This window comes from Oryza sativa, chromosome 10 (assembly GCF_034140825.1).
Source record: "Oryza sativa Japonica Group chromosome 10, ASM3414082v1".
NCBI lineage: Eukaryota > Viridiplantae > Streptophyta > Magnoliopsida > Poales > Poaceae > Oryza > Oryza sativa.
In genome coordinates this window covers 4,859,133-4,881,461 of record NC_089044.1, presented here as the reverse complement: position 1 = coordinate 4,881,461, position 22,329 = coordinate 4,859,133, and the positions used below count along the sequence as shown (strand labels likewise).

At 43.6% G+C, this 22,329-nt stretch overlaps 1 pseudogene; it reads right to left on the bottom strand.

Moving 5' to 3' along the window:
• Positions 1–1,192: 1,192 nt before the first annotated feature.
• LOC107279052 (bisdemethoxycurcumin synthase-like) overlaps positions 1,193–22,329 on the bottom strand; it is a 31,482-nt pseudogene continuing 10,345 nt past the window's right edge.

The following is a 22,329-nucleotide window of genomic DNA, read 5'->3' as shown; positions in this document are numbered from 1 at the left end:
CTTTTCCATATGCCCTCTGGAGTCATATTTGGTTTTATAGACCCATTTACAGCCTACTGTTTTGGCTTCTTTAGGAATTTCTTCTAAATCCCAGACATTGTTTAATTTCATTAATTTTATTTCATCTTTCATGGCTTCCAACCATTCAGATGAGCGAGCGCTTCTCATGGCCTCTTCATATGAGGTGGGATCATCCTCCATGTGCGACTCTTCTATATTATGAACATGATAGTCATCATGGATAGCCGATCTTCTGTCTATTTCAGACCTTCTAGGGGCCTCCTGTTCTGGCACATTATCTGTTTGAGGCTGTTGCAGCTCCTCCTCTAGTGTGGCAATAATTTCTGTTGAATCCTGTAGAATAGGTTCCTCACTTTCATTCATTGTTGCCACAGGAGAGATAACAACATGTGTTGGTACCGCAACGTCATGCATTGGAGGCACAACATCAGCAGGTAGAGAGAAGAAAGGTTCCTGAGTCGACGGAGCAGGTACAGACACCCGCCTCTCCTCAAGATCAATTTCTCGAACTACCGAGCTCCCCCTAATCCAAGAAGACGACGTGTCTCGTTTCTACAAACTTTGTATAACTGTTTGGACAGTAGAAATGATAACCCTTTGATCTTTCAGGATAGCCAATAAAATGGCAGCCTATTGTTCTGGGGTCCAACTTCCCAAGATTTAGGTTAAATACTTTAGCCTCTGCAAGACTCCCCCCCACACGGAGGATCCATAGCTCATACGGTGTTTTAGGCACCGATGCATTCTATGCATTGTTCTAAAACTAAGAACTCCAATGGAGAAAGAATTACATTCTTAATCAGTCTCTCAATTCTCCCCCTCGAAATATGGCCTAAACGACAGTGCCATAATTTCTATGAGACATCAGGAGTTCGCTTTCTTTTCTTTTGTCAACGAGGACACAATATTCACATTCTCAGAAAGAGATAACAAATAAATCTCATCTTGCAACACAGCAAGACTAATACATGCATTATTATACCATAGTTCACATTTGCCATTTCCAAAATGGCAATCATATCTATCAAAATCCAATTTGGATACACTTATTAAGTTTCTTTGCAAAGAAGGGACATAAAAAACATCTCTAAGTAAAAGTGTGAAGCCATTCGCGAGCTCTAGGCGAAGATCTCTAATAGTTTCAACTTTTGCTTCAACTCCATTGGCAACTCTAATGGATCTTTCGCTTCTTTGCGTAGTCCTCATCGAACGGAATCCCTTTAAACAATTACACACATGAATAGTTGCTCCAGAATCAATCCATCATGTGGATCTAGAATAACCAATCATAATGAGATTCATTTACAAATGTAATAATGTTCTCACCTTTCTTTGCCATGATCACTATCAGGAAGTCAGGACGAACTTTCTTGCAATGCCCTGTCTTCTTATAGTGGGGACACTGATCTTGTCTTAACTGTGAACTGTTGTTACTGAGGCAGATGCTGAGGCTGTTTTGCTTTTGAGGGGGGGGGGGTGACCAGTGGCTCTTTTCCTTGTTATCTTTAACAAGGTTATTGGAGGCACCATTGGTCTCTTTGATTCTTTCCTCCTCTTGCACACAATTAGAGATGAGCTCTTCAAGATTCCATTTCTCTGGACTTATTTTGTAGTTGACAACAAAGTTGTCAAAGTTCTTTGGCAATGAGGTCATAACCAGATGGACCAAAAAGGCATCTGAGATGCCCAAATCCATTGGCTTCAACTTGGAAGCCATGTCGCTCATCCTAAGAATGTGGTCTTTTACACCACCTCCATGGTACCTCTCTGTCACAAGCTGCTTTATCAGCTGTGTCGCATAAAACTTTGAAGAACCAGTAAACTGGCTCTTTATACTTTCGAGGTACTTAGAGACGGTGTCATACTCTGGGATTGAGCCCAATATTGTTGGCTCAATCGTGTCCTTTACCGCAGCCAAACAGTTCTTGTTGGCTAAGGACCATTTCACATGTTCAATGTCATACGACATGATGAGGGGAGCATTGTCCCTCTCTCTCTTTTGCCATTCAGCATCTGACTCTTTTTCACCTCTGACAAGGTCCGCAGGTTCTATAGGACATGGGGTAGTCAACACCCAGTCCACCTCTCCCAAGATAAAAGCAAGGTCGAGTTCTCTTTTCCATTCTTCATAGTTATATCCTTTTAGGGTCGGAATATCTTTAATGTAACCCATCAAGGAGTAGCCACCTGAGATAATCATGTATTGTGAGAACAAAATTAATATTAAAATTATTATGTATTAAGTCTACATCACCGTTGGGCAGAAAATAGACATAACACATAGAGCCATAACTATAACATTACAATTATCAACGTTGGTTAGAAAATTACAACATCATAGCACATAATTAATGTTCCTAAAATGAAATTATCCCGTTGGTTCAAAATTTAATTTTAGAAACACTAATTTTCATCAATTTCATCTATTTGCAGCAAAAGATCTATATAAAATTCATATAAACAATGACAAAATTCTGTTATTCACTCTGTAAAAATTAACCCTTCGGTTCAAATCTTAAACGGAGGTAAATCATGCAAAAACAATTCAAAATTCTATTGTAATTTGCATGAAAATATACAAAATACATGTTCAGAAGCATTTCTCACATTTATCTATTCTCTAAACAATTTTCACGTTGGCTCAAATTGCTTAGAAATAAACACATTTAATAACTATAATTGTAAATGCATCTGAAACAGGGACTAAAAATAGACTCTTTTCCTTTTTCTTTCGGCCCCGAGGGACCAAAATTGGACTCTGGCGGCCCTGGTATATGCACATGCGGGCTCTCACCCCTCTCTAGGCCGCAACCTGGGCCTGGGCCGGGAAAGAGGCCTAGCGCGCGCCCCCTCTTGGGCCAAAAGCGGTCCGGCCGACGTTGGCTGTCCGATCGCTAGGGTTTCGATCAGACGGCCAAGCGGGGAGATCGGGAGAGCAAAACCCGAGCCCCCAACCGCTGGCCAAACCCTAGCCACTCTTCTCTTCTCTCGGCCGAAACCCTAGCCATGGTGCGACGGCGGCACGGCGGCTGCACGGCCCGGCGGCACGGCGCGCTGGCGCCGTCGCACCTCCTTTCGCCGGCGCGCGCAGCCGTCGAGCGCTGTGCGGCGGCGCCCGGCGAGCACAGCGGCGCGGTGCCACCCCTTCTTTTCTCTCCTGCGTTGGCGTAATGGCGACCGACGGCGGTTGACTCCCGCGCACGCCGGCGGCGGTGAGTCTCTATTCCCCCTTTCTTGCTCTTTTCCGGGGATCTCCGCCCCATTCTTTCTTTGCCGGCGTCGGCGACGGCCGGCGACGAGGTAGGGTTTCTTTCTTTTCGACCCGTGCGGATCGTGTGCTGTTCTTTCTTTTGATCTTTGGATTTCTTTCCCGAACCAATCTAAATGCTAGGATTGCTATGATACCATTGTTAGGGTTGTCTATTGGATCACCTAGGTTTAGATCTAGTTGGGTTGTTCTATTTGGGTTGAATGATTGAAAAAAATAGAGATTAAGGGAAAAGGGTTTAGGGATGTGACCGGTTGACGCGTTGGATGAGGAGGAAGTCCTGGCCATCGTCGTTGTCGTCGCTCTGCTTGACAAGGACGGCGGCGACGATGTGCTTGACGGCGACGGTGGTCGTAGCAGTGGGAGTCGTGGTCGACGATCAGGCGTGGCGCGGCGGTGGCGCATTCCCGTCACTGGCTGCGCCCCCTCTCGATCGGATTAGGGTTTATGGGGTGGAGTTGGCAGCGCAAACCTCGTGTCATGTGCCACCCCAGCCTCCACCCCTCTTTATATTGCGCAGGGTGACGGGGGCCCACCAGCCATTGGGCTAGGCGCCCTTGATCAGGGCGCGGGTCAAGGCCCCCTTGAGCCGTTGGGCTCAAGGGGAGGGAGATCCATCTAACACTTCCGTGGCGGCAAGGACCACGTCGGCGTTCACAACGGCTCCAAGATAGTGCTCTGGGAATAATGCTCGCTGCCCGCCGCCATTGCTCCCGCCTACCGGTGCCAGCCGAAGAAAAGGGGAAGGGGGGGAGAAAGAGATAAGGGAGAGAGAGGTGGGAGGAAGAATGTAAGTAGAAAGGATGACATGTTTTCCCCACATGTCATTAGGTCCCACTATAATTTCTGTGTGAATGACAAATGGGTACCACACATATTTTTTAGTTCTAATCCTACATAAGCGCCACGTGGAACAAAGATCAGGTCAATACCGCTACGTAAGCGCCACGTCAACTAATATGCTTTCCAAAACCATCGAGAGAGTCAAATTGCACCGGTTTTAATAGTTGGGGGGGATCGAGATATCCGGTATTGTGGTTCAGGGATACGAATCAGATTCAGTCACTAGTTAAGGGAGTCAAAGTGAATTCCTAGGACATATCCCAAATAGACTAGGGAGGAGAAATAGACTTATTCCGAGAAGGACCATGGTGGGCTTGTCGTGCCTTTGGGACAGCTCGACATGACCCGAGTCTTATTGGGTCATGCCTCGGTCGTTGGTGCAGCCAATGTGTAGGCACAACATGGCTCGGCGTGTTGGTCGGGCCGTGCCGACTCGGCTGATCTTGGGCCGTGCGCCCGTGCCTGGTCATGCTCACGCCGGGCCGGGATGGGTGGCCCATTTGGCCATTATAGTCCAAGGTATCTCCCTCTATAAATAGAAGGGTGCAGGAGCTCCATATTTTAGCCTTCACAGATCACATCTTCCATTCATCCTCATCCTGCTACTTCAATGTAGTTATTAATAGGCTAGTAGAAGTTCTGGAGTTAGATCTGGATGTCCCAGTTCCCATTGGACTTATGGTTCCACCAGAAGTGCACACATAAGTTCATTTTGTACATTACTCCAAATTCTACGAGCAATAAGTAATGGTTTATTGATGCTATTTTCACCGAAGGCAAAAGAGACAAGCTGACAACATGTATTGTCGTTCTATATACTCAAGGATGAGCCCATGGATAGAGGCATAATCGCAAGCGCAGGCTGATGTTGTTCAGGAGAACAAGGCAGAGAACAAGGCATACGACCACAACACTTACGAAAATACATGGCCTAGTACTCATCGCTGACTCGCATCCGACTGTTTTCACCCGAGGATCTCGACAAGCGCGGACTAGCCAACCTTGACCAAATATATGAGATGCAGCTAGCAACCCTGGCTCACTTGACTGTACTACTTCAGATTGAAAGATTTTGTTGCATCGGTGTTTCGTTCTTCATGCGAAGACACTTTCTAAACTTGTTACTACCTTCCTTGCATACCGAAATTGCAGGGGATTTAGTAAGGGAGGCCAAAACTTTGTGGGAGAAGTTTAGAGATGGGATTGTGGGTACTAACCATGAAGTTATGGCCACGGTCGACTTTCTTCGTGAAAAAAGTAAGTGAATCATGTGCCTCCCGTCGTGCCGACATTCGTTAGATGTCTACAAGAAGGACGTTCGAGCCAATGCCGGAGCGGCTGTCTACCTCTTCCCAGCTGTCCACCTCAGCACGCCCCTCAGCCTCCACACGATCATCAATTGCTGCTCATGCAGGATGGTCAATTTCTTTTCGTGAGGTGCCCACTTTTCCAACGATCGCATAAATCTCGGAACGCCTATGTGGGTTTGCCCTAGTTCTAGGTAAAAAACCTTCTTATGGAATGATAAAATATGCGTCATTCAATTATAAACTAATATATTGTTTTGTAGCGCACCCTGAATAGGTACCCCCCGCAAAGCTCAATGCCCATCACCTCTCAGTGGCAGGGTGAGTTTGTGTTGTATGCACGTAAGACATTTTTGTGCAATATGCTTACTTTTTGACAATTGGAATTGTTGCACGACTAAATGATGTTTTTGAATTGATGACAGAGGGAACGCGAATGGTCCATCCCATGCCTCAGATGCCTCGTCCCATGTCTCAAGTGGTTCCTCCCAAGGCTCTAGATGTCGCAACCTCACACTAGCAAGGAGGATTTGCATCATTCACGTGTTCGGCTCGATTGGGTAACATTGTTACGCATATGTGAAAGAGCATCTATGCCCTTAGTGGATTTTGGTTAATTGATGACAAACAATTAAGGGACTAATGCGCTTATTGAGTGTATAAGCAAGTGATTAGTCCGATGAAGAAGCTAGAAGATGGACTTATCGATGGATGAGAATTAAAGAGAAGAGATTGAAGATGAGGGGGTACGAAGTGACTACCTATGGCAAGACGGTGAAGCGCAAGTGACGCTCTGCTGCGATGGACCATGCGGTGGTGAAGAGCAAGCAAGGGGCTTGACACCGACCAACTGAAACTGATGGTGAAGGACGAGTGAAGACTTTGTTGTGATGGACCGTGCGAGGCCATTTGAAGCCATGGATTATCCGCATCAATCATTTGAGAAATTGAAGATGAAATGCCAAAGATCAAGAAGATGAGATTTTCCCAATGATCAAATGTCCTTGACGTTGGTAACCTTCCAAGTATGGTATGAAGGTATTCCTATTGGTATAACTTTGCTTTTTTACATTTGAGTTTAGGATGCTGTATTATTAAGAGGGATACCACATGCATATAATTGGTTGAATACTAGTGTTTAAAATAATTCATCTTTGTGTGAGTTGAAAAACCTAAGCAAATTCCAACTGCGAGTTGTTTTACATGTCACAACACTTACACCGTGTTTCTTTTCAAGTTTTTCAACATCTCTTGAAGGTTTTGTCTCATGTTTTATGGTGTATTTGATATCCTCTAACTAGGTTTCTTTAAAGTCCAAGATCATCAAAATTGGACTTCGGAGTAAAAAAGTTATTGCATTTTTCTTCATCAACATCAGACTACCGATTTGAAATTAGACTATCCGATTTTTCATGGAACTTCACTCTCTTTCTTGTTTTGAAAACTCCTCTCGAGTGAGTTTTTTTCTAAGTATTGGAGTATTCGATGTTGGATCAGATAGTCTGATGAAACATAGACCTCGAAATTTCATGGAACCTGAGTCTCTACTTGAGGATGAAGTTTTTGCTTGTAAAATATCAGACTATCCCATTTAACATCAGATAGTCCAATGTCTCAGAAAGTCCGATATTTCATGGAAATTCGTTCTTTGTATCTCATTGCCTTGGAGATTTAAATTTTCAGACTATCCGATTTAGTATCGGACTATCTGACGTGGGCTAAAAGATTCCCCTCCAATGGTCACATTTTGGGGGGATCTTTATAAACCCCCCACTAACAGTTTTCTAGAGTTGCTCAAATTCATTTCATTCAAATCTTGTTTTGGGTTGAGCTTTGTGCTAAGTGCTTTGGATTTTTGAGCTCTCTCCCTCTCTATCTCAAATCCCCCTTGTTCTTTGTGACTTGGATCTTTGTGAGTGTGGATTTGCAGGTTGGGAGCCTAGTGTGCACTTTTCTTTATCTTGAGCACTATGATTTGTCAAAGTGTTGTGTGGTGTTTATTACTCTTGGAGGTTGAGGACTCCTAGACAGCTAGGTGTTATTCTTGGGCCACCGATCTACTTGTGGTTGGCCAAGAGAAGTTTGTGAAGGCCGGATCTCACCTCCGCAAGGAAATAGATACCCTTAGTGAAAGGAGGAGTGGATTTGTGCAACCTCACGAGGATAGGGTTGAAAAAAGACCGGGCTCTTTGCAAGCTTCTCGACGGAGATTGGAATCCCCTCAAGGATTTGAACTCCGCAAAATACATCATCACGTAAATCTTAGTGATATCCTCACTCTCTTTACCTTCTTGTTGCATTGCTTTGTGCCACGCCAATCATGTTGTTAGTTGAGCTCTCCTCCTTACTTGTGAATTGGATCTAGAGCTTTTAGGTTGTTACTTGTTTGATTGTTACTATGTAGGTCAAATAATCCGATCTCAGTTTGGACAATCCGATCCATAGGACTCTCTAACCTGGTATCAGACAATCCAACCCTTTTTAGTTTTATCTTCCGCATTGCCTATTCACCCCCTTCTAGGCGACATCAAGGTCCTTTCAATATGTCCACATGTCCTTTCACTTCATGCTAATTAATTGCATTTACAAGGACTAGCCACGGGGTCCCTACCATGACCCAAATTTCTAGGGCAACTATAGGTAAAGGAGGGTTTGCGTCATTCGGCGCTGGGTCTCCGCTGCCATGTAATTTCACAATTTTCTTATTTTTCTCAACTATTGATGCTTTCTGATGTGTCCAGTTCACAGGGACAAGCATGGAGATTCCTCGCATGAGTAATGAGGCCGGTATGTTTTAGTGGATGAATTTCTACTATCAGTTCAATTATTTAATTTTGCATGGATACGAATGTTTTTAACTATTTACTTCCTGATATTTGCAGGGCCTAGTCAGGTGGTTCTCCCATGCATCCACCAACAAATGGTACCAACCCATGGCAAGGACAATACATGGATTATGCTGGTACGCTCACAACCGTCATTGTTAATCATTACATATTGGCGGTACTTTTCTACGATACATGACTCTAACTGCAACTTAAGAGAATAACTTTGTACTACATGTAACATGAATGCAAGGTACGACTTTCAGTGGTGGAGTGCAGGGTTATATGGATTTGTTGAAACAAGGTGATTGGCTATTTGGTGAATATCTCTTGCATCCGAATGAAATTCTGTATATGCAAGCACCGTCAACAGGTTTGTATATTTTAGTTTATGTTATTGTTCTCTGCTCTAGTTTGACAATTTGATTGATATCTACTATGCTTCTGTAGGCTACCACCCAAAACTAATGTCAGGGTTTAGGCCGTAGACATCATCGTACGACAAGATGTGTAGCTTGGGTGGAGGGTCGTCCTCGGTATCTAATGAATTTCGGCATTGCAGACTGATGAAGTTGGTGGTTTAGAAGGGAACGACAACAACCAGCATAGAATTAACCATGAGCGCCGTGAGCCCAACCGTGTTTCTCTTTTAGCTCCCGACATGCCGCAGGTGCAAGGAAACAGACAAAGAAAATGCAAGCTGGTAGTTTTAGGACTCCGACTGACCACAACAATGAGTAGCACTGAACATGATGTCTTTGTACAATATTCTATATGTTGTGCATGATGTTTCGTATTTGAGGAATATTTCTTGCATTGATGTCCTATTTAATATGGAATGTTAAAGGAACTCCGAAAAAAATAAAACATCACTCCAAAACCTCACAATACATAGTGCAAAATATTGTACTCCTAATAGACCTTAAAAAACAAGTGCACGAAGTTATTGTTCATGACTAAATGAGACCATTGTTTTATAAAAAAACAATAAGTAAGATATTTTCCTATTTGCTAGAACATAAAAATGGTAGTATTTACCAAATTGTTGTACCAACTAATGCGACTCCATGAATATATAAATATTGTAACTTATCATTATTGCACTACACGCGACGTTAATTTTCTGTGCAGCACACCGTTGGGACTCTGATGAGGGATGTTAGGTCTGAAAATCTTGCCTTTAGGTTCGTGAGCATGCCAGTTGATTTGATCCTGCAATCAACAAGAAACAAAGACAGGAAAATAGTGGTTAAATCCATAAATGATAGCCGATCGGCTAATCGCCGATGACATATCATTTATCTCTGAGCTGATGTCATATTTGAATCGATTGGCAATCATTAATAATTAAGAGAGCACTAAATCTATTCGATCGGCTGTAGATATTAGCAGTATGTAATCTTTATGTCGATATATACTCAAATCAAGTGATTGGGATAGATCGGTCGCCATGCCGAGACAGTATAAATCACTTAGATCGAAATATATATTAACAATGAGATTATAGACGCTAATAGCATAGCCAATCAGATAGATCTAGCATGTATCGGCTAATACTCCGATACCACTCTATATTAAGATATTAAAGCAAGTAAAATATACCAAACAGAAGCCTAATATACTTTATTGTAATAAGATCTTAACATAAAGGGCAGATCAAGCATATCAATTAAGCACATGAAACATAAAGCTAAATCAGGTAAGATCGGCTGAAACCCCGATATTACCCTAATCAGCAACCAAAAAGCAGGCTAGAGATTGAGATTCTAAGCACGACTTAATAGATCAAACTTAACTGATGCAGCATTAAGTATGAAAAGAAGGACAATGTCTAGACAATCAAGCCGTTGGGTGTTTCATAGAGTGGTGGATACCCTATATAATCTAAGTCAACATTGGTATTTAACCTGATCGGCCGCCTTCTAGCGATAGATTTTAGCGGATTGAGGGTTAAATAACAATATTGCCAGAGATTATATAAGATATATGATAACTCGACGAATTACATAAACAAGATTAGAGTATCATAAAGATGGAAGCACTAATCCCGAGAACACAAGCCGCCAAAACAAGTTTTACCTCTAGTTGAAGATCGAAACAGATGCAGCTCAACCCGAAAGCAAGAACTCGTCGAAACAAAACGAAAGTAAAAGTGTGGCGATGCGCCGACATTGTATTTGAACGTGTGTTAGATTGATTACATGGGGTTCGGGGTCTATTTATACCCAAGATTACAAAATATGTCCATATCGGACACGACTATTATCTCTAACAAACTCTAAGATACCATAAGTCTTTGCGGCAGACTTTTGTCCAAACTTATCTCTAAGGAAATTACATAGAATATCCTAATTAATATATACAATTGCCTTTCTAGGACTCAATCCGTGCATGGCAATCCATATGAAGCACCATAACCCAACCTGATGTCATGTATCGAGTCATATTGTCGGAATCGGCTCAATCGGCTAACCTTGTCTGACTCGAACTCTAGCGATCCTAACCGTAGCCGATTCGGACTTTAGCCGATTCTTGCTCTGCTTCCGGAACGATCTCTATCTCGGATTCCGCTTCGGTTTTATCTTCATCTCCGATACTTGAATTATCAAATTTGGTTGTTAACACACCCCCTTGGGCTAAGAGCACGACACAATTACAAGGCCCAAAGCACAAATTAGATTCGGACTGAATGAGATATGTGGCTTATTTTGCAGATTCCCGATAGCTCGGTAGGAATTTTGGCGTGGGACCAAAACCATATGAAAGTAGACTCTATAAGTTTTCCAACAGGTACTCATAGGCCCCAAAATATCTTCTAGATCAGCGGCTAGGCCCGTTTTAAGTTGATGCTGTCAGGAGGCCCGAATCCGAATCCAAAACGTGTAGAACTTTATCTCTTGTCTTTTATAGACCAAAAGTGACGTGGTGATATGCAAGTAGACTTGCAGAAGGTCTTGGTTTGGTCCCCAATCAACTTCTTTAATCATCCATCCATTCGTTACGCTCGGTCTCTTTTCCTTCACCCAAGCAAGTACCACTGTAAACGAAAACACACAAAACTCATTGTGTAGTAACATTTGTTCAAATATATAACAAGTAAATATTATGTAGAACATATGCATCTTTGGTTGATTAGTACATAAGGTAGTCTTGGTTATATCCGAGCTAGTTGTGTCCTCATCATCCTCCCCTTCTTGATTGGAAACCGTCCTCAGTTTCACCTTGTCATGGAGCATTTTGAACTTATCTTTATCTATCACAACATCCGGTGAGGAACATTTCTTGTGGCCATATGGATGGATCCTAAAATCTTTGTAGTCGAAAAACCACAACACTCCCCTTCTTGCAAACTAACATGTAACTCATTTAAACAACTAGAGGAACTAGATAGAGAATTACTTATACGCAGACGGTCCTCTAGACAATACATTTCATCATGAAAAGGAGGTATAGTGAACTTCGAACAAATATATACTCGATGCACATTATATTCTCCTTTACTATCATAATTGCCAATAATATGAAAAATCACATCAGAAGGGCATGGCAATTCAAATCTAGCAAATAATTTCTTCTCTGAACAGTTGATAGGACAAACATCATCAAATAGAATATAACCCTATGTATTTAAAGAAGATAATAATTTAACCTCTTCATTCTCGCTAGCAATGTTAATAACATGTTTAAACTCAACACATGGTGGCTCTACTATAGAACTAACATGTCCATTCACTAGTTGTGGCATGGATATAAGTGGAGCATCGCACAACTCTTCTTTATCACAAGAAACATCAAGCAAATTATTTTGTGACAAAGGTATTTCAGCAATTGTTTCCACTATGGGTTGCTCTAATGTAGCATAAGTAGTAGACATAGTTGGCACATCATAAATATACATACCTTGAGTAGTTGTAGCACCATTATCATTACCTTTTTTTACCCGACGAAGAGAGGATTCAATTTTTCAAGATACCAGCAACAATCGTTGAGATGAAAAACTGGACCTAAAACTGACGTACAACTCACACCGACTTGAGTGATGAACCCTAGGCCTAAGTGATGAACAGATGCAATACTCAAAACTTAAAATTAAATCTAAAACTAAACCAGCACTCAACACGACAATGCAATCTAGAATTCAACAAAGGAAAATCTAATAGAACAATGCAACGGGTCACATTGTCTAGGTAAAGAATATTTTTTTGTGTGGCAATTTTCTGGTTATGGGAAGATAAATTACCTAACGGGCAACCGCGCTCTCATACCAACTGATGAGGGATGTTAGCTCCCGATCTTCCGATAGGTATTGATAAACAATCGATTTGGGCGGAGTCGCGACACAACTCGATCCGGCTTCTGAACGAACACGCTACTGAGCCCCGCAATTGCAGCACCACGTCTCCTCTGGTTATCAACCGTGCCGAAACCCGGTTGACCTGGCCGAGAAGGATAATCCCTACGTGCGAATCGAAGAACACAAGCAAGAATAAGATAGATTGCAACACAATTGCATATGAATGATTAACCACTCGAATTTGGGGTTCTACAAACTGATCTAGTGGCGAAACTGTTCTTAACAAATTAATCTAAGCAAAACCCGCCTCTAAGCGATGACGACTACTGATTAAGTATGATTAAGGACGTCCTAGGGTTGCCGTAGTGCTCAGACCCCCTTGGGCTAAGCCCACGACACTATCAAGGCCAAAACACAAATCGGATTCGGACTGGATGAGATATGTGGCTTGTTTTGTAGATTCCCGGCAGCTTGGTAGGAATTTTGATGTGGGACCAAAACCATCTTAAAGTAGACTCCATAAGACTTCCAACAAGTACTCATAGGCCCCGAAATTCCATCTAGATCAGCGGCTAGGTCCATTTTAAGTTGATCTTGTCAGGAGGCCCGAATCCGGATCCAAAACGTATAGAACTTTATCTCTTGTCTTCTATGGACCAAAAGTGACGTGGTGAGATGGAAATAGACTTGGAGAAGGTCTTGGTTTGGTCTCCAATCAATTTCTTTAATCATTCGTGCATTCGTTACGCTCGGTTTCTTTTTCTTCCCCCAAGCAAGTACCTCTGCAAACGAAAACACACAAAACTCTTTGTGTAGCAACGTTTGTTCAAATATATAACAAGTAAATCTAATGTAGAACATATGCACCTTTGGTTGATTAATATATAAGGTAGTCTTGGTTATATCCAAGCTAGTTGTGTCCTCATCAGACTCCATGAGAATTACACTAAAAGTTTATTTGCCGTGATATGTTATTGCGATTAACAACATAATAATATAATAAGTACTCCATAATATTAATTTAACTATAATTCATTAAGTAATGATTTTATCAATCGCAGTTAATGTGGATAAGACTAGTCTCACTAATTAAATTACTACTTTCTCTCATATATATATATATTACACATAACTACTAAAAATCATGAAAGAAAATATATATACGTACTCCACGGTCTTCACACGAAATATAATCAACTTAGCCTTGCAATTAACATTTCGGTCTCGCGCTGGGAGAATGCGAAATCGCACTCGGTTTCATGGTGGGGAAGTGCGAGACCAAAGGTGGGCCCCGACGTGCGTCAGAGAGGCGCTCTCGCGGATAGCCGCGCGAGGCCAATTCCTTCACGGGCTCCACCACCTCGATGCTGGGTTGTGTGTTTTGGCCGGTGGTCTCGCGTATTAAGGGTGCGAGACCGAGTAGCTCTTGCTTGTTTGGAGCGTGAGACAGTTACAGTCCTGGGCGCACTTAAAGGATTAGCGATACCGCTGGATAGATTAGCGATATAGCGCTATCACCTTTGTTGGAATTAATAGATGGGCCTTAGCCCACTCGAAGATTAATTCTTTGGAAAATCACAAAAGCCTATCTCATGGGATGGCATGCATGGGGAGTTTAGTACCACCTTACTTATTGTAGGAGAGAGGGACCTCCTTAAAAGAGAGGATGCCCTCCTAGCCACTTGAAGCATGTGTGGTGGAGAGAAGAGGTGGAACACATGCGCTCGCTCGCCTCGCCTCGTCGGGCCGTACAGGCGGCGCGCGTGCACGATGTACGCGTCGAATGGCCCGAACAATTAGTTCCTCACCCTTGCGCAGAAGCAGCCTCCTTTGCAGTCTTGTTTTGCTGCGGGAAATTCGGATTTGTTTTGTTAGTTTTGTTCGTGGAGTCCGGATAAGTTACGCGCGACTAATCCAGTTCGGTTAGCGGAGTGGAGATCGTGCGGGCGCCCTGATCAAGCGACCTATCTCTATATAAACCGAGCCGGTGACTTCACGCAACATACGCGAAACCAATCTAGGGTTTGCCTCCTACTCTGTGCTGCGCCGTCGCTCGTAGACTACTCCATCCCGCTCGCCGGCGTGCACCGGTAATCGGGAGAGCAGGTCTCCGGAACCTCTGCCTTCGACGTCTTGCACCGGGAGAAGGCAGCAATAAGGTTTTTGAAAAGCGTTTTGCGTGACTGCTCCCTGTTCGTCCGCGACGGCTCGTCTTCCTCTCCGCTCGCGTGCTGCGCGCCTTCGTCGGCGCCCGCAACCGCGAGTAATTCTTGCCGAGCAACAGGTTTTTCCGCAATCTCGGTACGTGTTTAATATTTTGCGCATATTTGATCTGTTCGTGTTGTTCATGTTATAGATCTTATGATACGTTCATGCTAGTTTACATCTGCAATATCATGATTTATTTATGGAATAAATTAAATTATTATGTGCTTATAATTTCAACAACCTTCACGCCGCCATTTAGCGAGATCGCGGTTTCTCTCTCCCGAAGTGCGAGATTGACATGGCTGCAACGCTCTCGCTCATCAAAAGAGCATCAACGGTATATTTGTGTAAATTTTCCCCAAATCAGTGTATTCTTGCGATTTTGGAAATAAAAAAAATACATAATCTTATTACCAGGGCCTTGACAGAGGTAATAATTCGACTATACTGACAAATGACACGGTAAAAGGGTATTTCAAATTTTGTTACAAATCAAGAAAGCTAAAGAACCAGAGGACATATGGAAGTAATAAAAGTTATATTTGCAACAAGTAGAGTTGGAAATACTTAAGCGTGAACAATCAGTGTCATCCATTAATTAATTATCATAGCGTAGTGAAATACTGGTGCATCACGTGTTGATTCCCTTTGCATTCTTTTCATGATAGTGGTAATTAATTTTCCATAAGACCATGAGGCAATGGGTTACGCAGGATCATTGTCTCAATAGTGATCCCTGGTCCAAAGGCCAGCATCACTCCCCATTCAGGCTGTTCTGGCTCTTGTTTTTCCTTCTCCCGACACTGGCGTAGTTCATCAAGAACAAACGCAATCGTCGCGCCACTCATGTTTCCGTACTCACGTAGAACTTGACGACTTGCTGCAAGCTTCCACGGCTGTAGTTAGAGCTCACCCTCTATGTTGTCAAGGATCATGCGGCCACCGGGGTGTACCGCCCAGAAGAGGTCGTTCCATTTAGGATCTGTGTTTCCGACCGAACAGAATGAATGGAGCAAGCTCTCCTGGATGTTATCCCTGATCAGCGTCGGCAGCTGGATGGAGATGTGGAAATCTATGCCGCTGCTAGTGGCCTGCATGCCAAGTGCGTTCTCTGTTCCTGGTATCGTGGTCTGGGAGGCAGCGACCATCTCGAACAATGGGCGCTCGCCATCAGCCAAGGGGCCTGCGCCAACGATGATTGCACCAGCGCCATCCCCGAATAGTCCATGCCCGACAATTTTGCTTTCATCAGGGGCTGAGAAACATATCAGGGTCAGCTCGGAGAGTGCTACAAGGATGCGCGCGCCACGATTGTTCTCAACGAGCTCCTTGGCAAGCTGGAGTGCCCGAGCACCACCAGAGCAACCATAGAGGCTGAGGATTGTGCGGGAGACGGTAGGGCGGAGGCCAATGAGCGATGCTAGCTGCAGGTCGGCACTAGGGGCGCAGCAGCCAGAGTAGGTGCTAAAGATGAGGTGGGTGATATCAGTGGCTGGACGGCCCCACTCAGTAATGGCCTTCCGCGCGGCGGACTCGGCAAGCTTCGGGACCTCGGAAGCGACGATGTCTACACGAGCTTCAAGGGAGGGCATGTGTTTATCAATGTCACGCCCGGAATTTTTATCCAAAATTCCAAACGCTTACATGTGTGTGAACCCTCGTCCAGGAATCAACCGAGGCACACAATAACAAATTGATAATAGAGTACAATTATTACTCTAATTAATAAGCGAATAAAATGTCATTACAGAGGTAGATAGTTCCTCTCAATCAATAAAGATCTAAGCAGCGGAAAAAAATAAGAAACAGCGCAGACGACTCCTCTCCATAGGCAGCTTGACTAGGGCTACGCCTAATCATCCACACCATCAGCATCACTGTAGAACTCTTCCTCTGATGAATGATTGCAAGGTGAGTATATGACATACTTAGCAAGCCACGCAGCAAATATGCAAGTGCATAGGATAACAAAGGATGGCATAGTAGGGTTTCATTTGCATAAACAGCATTTAACAAACATTTCAGAATTTAATAAAACAGTTAGGTAATAATTAAACAATATTAATCCAACGCTATACAACATACCCTGTTGCATAGGCCCAACCATTCTGAACAACCATTCCGGCTGCACAGTTCTATCTCCACACCAGGAATATACCATTCCAAACCAGGAGCTAATCAAATTATTACCAGTTATAGCATCTTTTATTATGCTGAGAAGTGTGAAACTAATCACGAAAGACATTGTTAGACCCGCCCATAACCGCGGGCACGGCTATTCGAATAGTTTTACTTTGGCCAGAGATGTACCACTGTACCCACAAGACACAGCCCTACAACATGTCACGATACGCCTCGATACCACCACGGTACCTCAGAAAGGAGCTGTGACAGTACCCCTAGCACAACACAATCCACCACAGTGCACCGTTCCTGGATCATAATCACCCCCTTATAAACAAGGCATGGACTCCCCAGCGACCCCCGTGGGCTTATCTCCGCCACTTCTCAGTCTGGTGCTCCGCAATGAACCATGCTATACAAAAGGTAAAGCCGTTGCCCACGCTAGCTTGTGGTTGGCACAGTTAATGTTTCACAACCAAAACTCGTGAACCGGTCCTTAATTATCATGAGCACGACCATCAAAACCATGTGCTCACAACCCACCATTAGCAAGTTTTAGTTGGCAGTTTAATTAATTAACCAATCACGATTGACCATCGTGAGCTATCATTAAGCCATCATTAAATAATAGTGAATTATAAGTTATCTCAATAGTGTGCTAATGTTTCTAAGCATGACTAAGCAATCATATCTAATATCTAGCTGAACCAATATATAAAGCTCAACTAGTCAAGTTATAATATCCCAAGGTATCAAGGAATAAAGTAATCAAGAACAAAAGGGCTATAACAAACAATAGGTTAACTCCACCCAATGACATTCGAAAATAAATGCAATAGTTGAATAGAAACAATAGCTTTAAACGGGATCAACATGCTCAAAGGGTTGTTTGGGATCTGTGTGACTTGCCTTGCTGGCCTTGGAACTCTTCAAATTCTTCTCCTGCGAAAACGAACTCTCCGGAAACGTCAGAATCTAAACAGAAAAGAGCAAAAACACCAAAACAGCACATAAACAAGCATGAACAGTACATGTGGATATTTTTAACATGTAGATCTCAATTTTAGAAAAATTTAGAGACTTGAACCAACTAAATCCGAGCTAAGATGAATTAGTTATGAATTTTTAAAGTTTAAATCGGATTACAACATTTATATGGGTTTTAATTGAATTATGACGCAATAAGGAATTATTTTTGAAAAGGAAAAGGGAATTATTGCGTCAGCGGCTAGGGTTCGCGGTGAACCGGGTGCACGGCGGCGGCTCACGGAAACGAACGGCCGAGATCGATCCTATCCACAACGGACGGCCAAGATTTAACGGTCTACGACCGGTCTACGACGGATGGCAACGATGGCGTCGGCGATGACGTCATCACCGGCGGCGGCTCGGGCGTGCAAGCTCGCCGGCGAACGACGGCGCGACGGCACGAACGGAGGGCACCAGCACGTAGAGAGCGACGCGGCGAACTCACCGGTGACCAAAACGGCGGCGGAAGATCAACGGACGGCGACGGCGTCGAGGAAGAAGCGGCGGCAACCTTCGGGTTGACGACGACGGTGGTGCTCCGGTGGTCTACAGCAACGATGGAGGGGCGGACGAGGATGGTGACGCGACGGCGACCACGACGGCGGCCTTCCCGAGCGACGGCGACGACTGGAGCGACGGCGACGCACGGCTGGAGCGGCGGCGACAACGGCGGTGCGAGGCTACACGGTGCTAGGGCTCTACCGGCGACGAGAGACGAAGGCGAGGGTGGCGACGGGTAGTGGAGGACCTGGGGGTGCTTAAATAGGGACTAGGGTGCGGCGGCGAATGCCCACGGCGACCAGCGACGCGATGGAAAGATTAGGGTTCGGGAGAGAGAGACGAATCCGATTCGAGATCGAATCCGCGAATTTCCAAAGCGATTTAGACGATGTTTCCAAAAGGGAAAAGGTAGAGTGGATCACGGGGATCCTTTCCCCTCAATCAATTTCACCGGAAACGGAAAGGGACGGTTAGATTTGGAATGGCGGCGGCGGCGCGGTGCGGCTAGGGTTTCGTCGGGAGGAAGACGACGACCCTGACAGGCGGTCCCCACCTGTCAGCGGCGAACGCACGCGCGGGCGGGCGGCTGCGGGCGGACTGGGCCGGCTTGGGCCGGGGAGAGGGAGAGAGAAGGTTTTAGGCTGACTTTCGGCCCAATGTCAAAAGAGGATTTTAAAAATCTTTTTCAATTTAAATTATTTATTAAATGCAATTCCATCTATTAAAAATACTTCCTTAGCTCAAATAAATCCCAGAAAAATCTAGGAATTATAGAGTTAAGCAAAGTATTTAATGAAATTTTATCTGGCCCCATTTTATATTGGAATTTATTAATTAAAATTAGATCTTCTCTTCTAGGCTTTTAAAATCATTTCTAATAATTCCAATTAAACAACAATTTATATATTTAGGATTTTTAGGGTGTGACAAACCTACCCCCTTAAACGGAATCTCGTCCTCGAGATTCGGAAGAACTGGCGAATAGATGCGGATGAGCTGACTTCAATTCATCTTCTTGTTCCTAAGTTGATTCTTCTTCCGAGTGATTACTCCATTGGACTTTATAAAAACGGATAACTTGATTTCTGGTTCTTCTCTCATCTATTTCTAAGATACGGATTGGTTTCTCAACATAGGTTAGATCCTCTTGGACTTCTATCTGTTCAAGATTAGCTTCTTCGGTAGGTACCCTTAAACACTTTTTCAATTGCGACACATGGAACACATTATGGACTCCTGCCAAAGATTGAGGTAACTCCAACTGATAAGCGACCTCTCCTCTTCTGCTGACAATCTTGTAAGGTCCCACGAAACGCGGTGCCAATTTTCCTTTAGTGTGGAAGCGATGAACTCCTCGAAGAGGCGTGACACGAAGGTACACATAATCTCCTTCTTCAAAACTCAAATCTCTGCGGCGATTGTCGGCATAACTCTTATGGCGAGACTGAGCCACACGCAACCTTTCTTGAATGATCTTTACCTTCTCTTCTGCTTCCCGAAAACCTGACGTTCTCCCGTTTGATCCCACAAAAGCGGAGTGCGGCACTTCCGACCATACAGTGCTTCGTACGGAGCCATTTGGAGACTAGCTTGATAACTGTTGTTGTACAAAAATTCCGCATAAGGTAGATTCTTATCCCAACTTCCACCGAAGTCTAAAGCATAAGCTCTCGACATGTCTTCCAAAATCTGATTTACCCTTTTGGTTTGTCCGTCTGTCTGTGGATGATAAGTAGTACTAAAGTTTAGCTTAGAACCCATCTCTTCTTGAAGTTTCTTCCAAAACTTTGAAGTAAACTAACTACCTCGATCAGACACTATTTTCTTAGGGACGCCATGCAAACACACAATCCTTGCCGTATACAATTCCGCCAACCAGCTTCCGGAATATGTTGTCTTTACTGGGATGAAATGAGCCACTTTGGTAAGTCTGTCGACTATTACCCAAATAGAGTCGTGGCCTGATGACGTTCTGGGTAGGCCAGTGATGAAATCCATACCGATTTCCTCCCACTTCCACTCTGGTATCTTCAAAGGCTGCAACAAACCGGCGGGTTTCTGATGTTCTGCCTTGACCCGCTGACAAACATCACATACTGCTACGTATTCTGCGATTTCACGCTTCATACTTGCCCACCAAAATCTCTCCTTGAGATCCTGGTACATCTTGGTACTACTAGGGTGAATGGAGTATAAAGTATCGTGAGCTTCTTTCAGAATTGCATCTTTTAAATCTTTGTTGTCAGGGACACAGATTCTCTCGCCCAACCATACAGTTCCTTGCTCATCTTCCAAGAAACCGATAGCTTTTCCTCTTCTCATATTCTTCTTGATTTCTTGAATATCAGGATCATTAATTTGGGCTTCTCTAACCTGATCGATTAGAGTGGGCTTTGCTTCTAAGGCTGCAACGAAACCTCTACTGACAATTCCCAAATTTAATCTTTCAAATTCCTTGCATAACTCCAATGGCAACTGTCGTCCTTCCGTAGCATTGCAATAGCCTTTCCTGCTAAGAGCATCTGCTACAACATTAGCCTTTCCCTGGTGATAATGAATTCCCATATCATAATCCTTAATTAATTCCAACTATCTCCGTTGTCTCATGTTCAGATCTGGTTGAGTAAAGATATACTTTAAACTCTTGTGATCGGTGTACACCTCTGTACGAGTACCAAAAAGATAATGACGCCAAATTTTCAACGCATGAACCACTGCAGCTAACTCAAGATCATGAGTAGGGTAGTTCTTCTCATGCGGACGTAACTGACGAGATGCATAGGCAACCACCTTCCCATCTTGCATCAGAACACAAGCTAACCCAAACTTGGATGCATTACAATACACTTGAAAACCCTTCTTTGGATCAGGCAAAATCAAAATAGGAGCTGATATTAAGCGATTCTTCAACTCTTGAAAACTCTGCGCACATTCTTCTGACCACTTGTACTTTACATCCTTTTGAAGTAATCGTGTCATGGGCTTAGCAATCTTGGAAAAATTCTCTATAAACCTCCGATAATATCCTGCGAGGCCTAGGAAACTGCGAATCTCTGAAACTGTCTTTGGTTGTTTCCAGTTGGTTACGGATTCCACATTACTAGGATCAACGGCAACTCCTCCGGCTGAGATGACGTGACCAAGGAACTTCACTTCAGACAACCAAAATTCACACTTGCTAAACTTGGCATACAGTTGATGTTCTCGTAGCTTCTCTAGTGCAAGGCGAAGATGTTCTTCATGCTCTTCTTTGGTTCGGGAGTAGATACGAATGTCATTAATAAAGACCACCACGAACTTGTCTTGGTATTCCGTAAACACCTTATTCATCAAGTTCATGAAGAAAGCGGGGGCATTGGTAAGTCCAAAAGACATAACAGTACATTTAAACAACCCATACCTAGTGGTAAAAGCTGTCTTAGGTATATCTTCCTCTTTGATTCTCAACTGGTGATACCCTGATCGAAGATCTATCTTGGAGAAAACAGTGGCACCTTTAAGCTGATCAAACAAATCATCAATTCTGGGCAGCAGGTACTTATTCTTGATAGTCACATTATTTAGTGCACGATAGTCCACACACATCCTCTGGGTATGATCTTTCTTTTCCACAAAAATAACTGGAGCTCCCCATGGAGATGAACTTGGTCTGATGTATCCTTTCTGAAGCAAATCATCTACTTGTCTCTTGACTTCTGCTAATTCATTGGCCGCCATTCTATAAGGTCTCTTATGGATCGGAGTTGTTCCTGGTACCAAATCTATTCTGAACTCTATATCCCTTTTAGGCGGCATACCAGGTAAATCGTCTGGGAACACATCGGGATACTCCCGGACTATAGGAATCTCTTCCAAAGTCATTTGGTTCAGACTTGACCTTAAAGACTCAGAAGACAATGCATGAACAGT